The sequence below is a fragment of the Drosophila serrata genome, unplaced genomic scaffold (assembly GCF_035046125.1).
Source record: "Drosophila serrata isolate PLE 108 unplaced genomic scaffold, ASM3504612v1 contig_184, whole genome shotgun sequence".
NCBI lineage: Eukaryota > Metazoa > Arthropoda > Insecta > Diptera > Drosophilidae > Drosophila > Drosophila serrata.
In genome coordinates this window covers 3,402,674-3,406,435 of record NW_028257082.1, presented here as the reverse complement: position 1 = coordinate 3,406,435, position 3,762 = coordinate 3,402,674, and positions in this window count along the sequence as shown.

Genomic DNA, 3,762 nt, shown 5'->3' with positions numbered 1-3,762 from the left:
AAATAATGCGTAGTTCTTCTGATATCACTAGGTTGACCCGCAAAACCACATACATACTATACATACATATGTACATACGTACCATATACCTAGTTCGTTGGATTTTTATTTAAACAAATGTTTTCGCATTCGCGTTTTGCTTGGGTCTGACACTAATGAATTTAACATTTTCCCTCGCATAATTTATCATTATTGAAACTTTTCCTCGCCTTTGGACGCTTAATATGTAATTTGCATAAATTTCGAGACAACTGTGTGTAGTTCATAGACCGATGAGGGGCTTAGTCATTCGTGTCCGGTAGTCATTGGCCTTTTCATAGAATAACGCCTAAGAGTCGTTTCCACTTCTGGTGATATATCCACTTTCTGGGAAGCTCTTATTAAGATGCCAAAAAATAAAAATCTTATAAATTAATGTGATATATAGTCTGTATTATATAGTAACATCATTCCATTAATTTGAGGGGTATAGATGACTTAATCAAGTGCTAGCCTCCCTTGATAACGCAGACAAATCACAACCATCGATTTTTTTTGGAAAGTAAAGAAAAAGGAGTAAAATAAAGTTTTTGTGGTTTAAATAAAAGTATTTTATAAATTTATTAACGCAAAAAATAATATATTTTAATAAATCACAGTCCAAAAAATCATTCATTTCAATTCGGAAAGCTGTTCTATGCTAGTTTTTAGTAGATTAACAAATCTGCATACTCAGTTTTTAAATTTAAAAAATTCAATTTATTGTCAAATTTTGGCAATTTTAACGATGTAACCCCTTATAAAATTTTCCATTTTCGAAAAAGTTTGAAAAATTTATTGTTCGACCGGACATCTCTAGAACGATTGGGCGGTTGATGCTGATCAAGAATATATATGGTTTATAGGGTCGGAAATGACTCCTTCACTGTGTTTTAATCTTCTGACTGAAGCCATACTATGCCAAAAAGGTATAAAAACAGACCATTTTCCTAAATAATTTCAGTTTTCCAAACATCATAACTAAGCCAAAATAGCATTAATTTTGATGCGGAAAGCTTTTCTGTGCAAGTTTTTATAGCACTAACAAATCTGCATACTGCGTTTATTGATGCTATAATAAGTTTCTGAATAAAATTACAATAGCCCGCAAAAAGGTATAAAAACAGACAATTTTCTCCAAAAATTATAGTTTACAAAACTCATAACTAAGCCAAAAAATCATTCATTTCAATTCGGAAAGCTGTTCTATGCTAGTTTTTAGTAGATTAACAAATCTGCATACTCAGTTTTTAAATTTAAAAAATTCAATTTATTGTCAAATTTTGGCAATTTTAACGATGTAAAATTATAAAATTATAAAATTTTCCATTTTCGAAAAAGTTTGAAAAATTTATTTTTCGACCGGACATCTCTAGAACGATTGGGCGGTTGATGCTGATCAAGAATATATATGGTTTATAGGGTCGGAAATGACTCCTTCACTGTGTTTTAATCTTCTGACTGAAGCCATACTCTGCCAAAAAGGTATAAAAACAGACCATTTTCCTAAATAATTTCAGTTTTCTAAACATCATAACTAAGCCAAAATAGCATTAATTTTGATGCGGAAAGCTTTTCTGTGCAAGTTTTTATAGCACTAACAAATCTGCATACTGCGTTTATTGATGATATAATAAGTTTCTGAATAAAATTATAGTAACCCGCAAAAAGGTATAAAAACAGACAATTTTCTCCAAAAATTATAGTTTACAAAACTCATAACTAAGCCAAAAAATCATTCATTTCAATTCGGAAAGCTTTTCTATGCTAGTTTTTAGTAGATTAACAAATCTGCATACTCAGTTTTTAAATTTTAAAAATTCAATTTATTGTCAAATTTTGGCAATTTTAACGATGTAACCCCTTATAAAATTTTCCATTTTCGAAAAAGTTTGAAAAATTTATATTTTGACCGGACATCTCTAGAACGATTGGGCGGTTGATGCTGATCAAGAATATATATGGTTTATAGGGTCGGAAATGACTCCTTCACTGTGTTTTAATCTTCTGACTGAAGCCATACTATGCCAAAAAGGTATAAAAACAGACCATTTTCCTAAATAATTTCAGTTTTCCAAACATCATAACTAAGCCAAAATAGCATTAATTTTGATGCGGAAAGCTTTTCTGTGCAAGTTTTTATAGCACTAACAAATCTGCATACTGCGTTTATTGATGCTATAATAAGTTTCTGAATAAAATTACAATAGCCCGCAAAAAGGTATAAAAACAGACAATTTTCTCCAAAAATTATAGTTTACAAAACTCATAACTAAGCCAAAAAATCATTCATTTCAATTCGGAAAGCTGTTCTATGCTAGTTTTTAGTAGATTAACAAATCTGCATACTCAGTTTTTAAATTTAAAAAATTCAATTTATTGTCAAATTTTGGCAATTTTAACGATGTAAAATTATAAAATTATAAAATTTTCCATTTTCGAAAAAGTTTGAAAAATTTATTTTTCGACCGGACATCTCTAGAACGATTGGGCGGTTGATGCTGATCAAGAATATATATGGTTTATAGGGTCGGAAATGACTCCTTCACTGTGTTTTAATCTTCTGACTGAAGCCATACTCTGCCAAAAAGGTATAAAAACAGACCATTTTCCTAAATAATTTCAGTTTTCTAAACATCATAACTAAGCCAAAATAGCATTAATTTTGATGCGGAATGCTTTTCTGTGCAAGTTTTTATAGCACTAACAAAGCAGCATACTGCGTTTATTAATGCTATAATAAGTTTCTGAATAAAATTATAATAACCCGCAAAAAGGTATAAAAACAGACAATTTCCTCCAAAAATTATAGTTTACAAAACTCATAACTAAGCCAAAAAATCATTCATTTCAATTCGGAAAGCTGTTCTATGCTAGTTTTTAGTAGATTAACAAATCTGCATACTCAGTTTTTAAATTTAAAAAATTCAATTTATTGTCAAATTTTGGCAATTTTAACGATGTAACCCCTTATAAAATTTTCCATTTTCGAAAAAGTTTGAAAAATTTATTTTTCGACCGGACATCTCTAGAACGATTGGGCGGTTGATGCTGATCAAGAATATATATGGTTTATAGGGTCGGAAATGACTCCTTCACTGTGTTTTAATCTTCTGACTGAAGCCATACTCTGCCAAAAAGGTATAAAAACAGACCATTTTCCTAAATAATTTCAGTTTTCCAAACATCATAACTAAGCCAAAATAGCATTAATTTTGATGCGGAAAGCTTTTCTGTGCAAGTTTTTATAGCACTAACAAATCTGCATACTGCGTTTATTGATGCTATAATAAGTTTCTGAATAAAATTATAGTAACCCGCAAAAAGGTATAAAAACAGACAATTTTCTCCAAAAATTATAGTTTACAAAACTCATAACTAAGCCAAAAAATCATTCATTTCAATTCGGAAAGCTTTTCTATGCTAGTTTTTAGTAGATTAACAAATCTGCATACTCAGTTTTTAAATTTAAAAATTTCAATTTATTGTCAAATTTTGGCAATTTTAACGATGTAACCCCTTATAAAATTTTCCATTTTCGAAAAAGTTTGAAAAATTTATTTTTCGACCGGACATCTCTAGAACGATTGGGCGGTTGATGCTGATCAAGAATATATATGGTTTATAGGGTCGGAAATGACTCCTTCACTGTGTTTTAATCTTCTGACTGAAGCCATACTCTGCCAAAAAGGTATAAAAACAGACCATTTTCCTAAATAATTTTAGTTTTCCAAACATCATAAC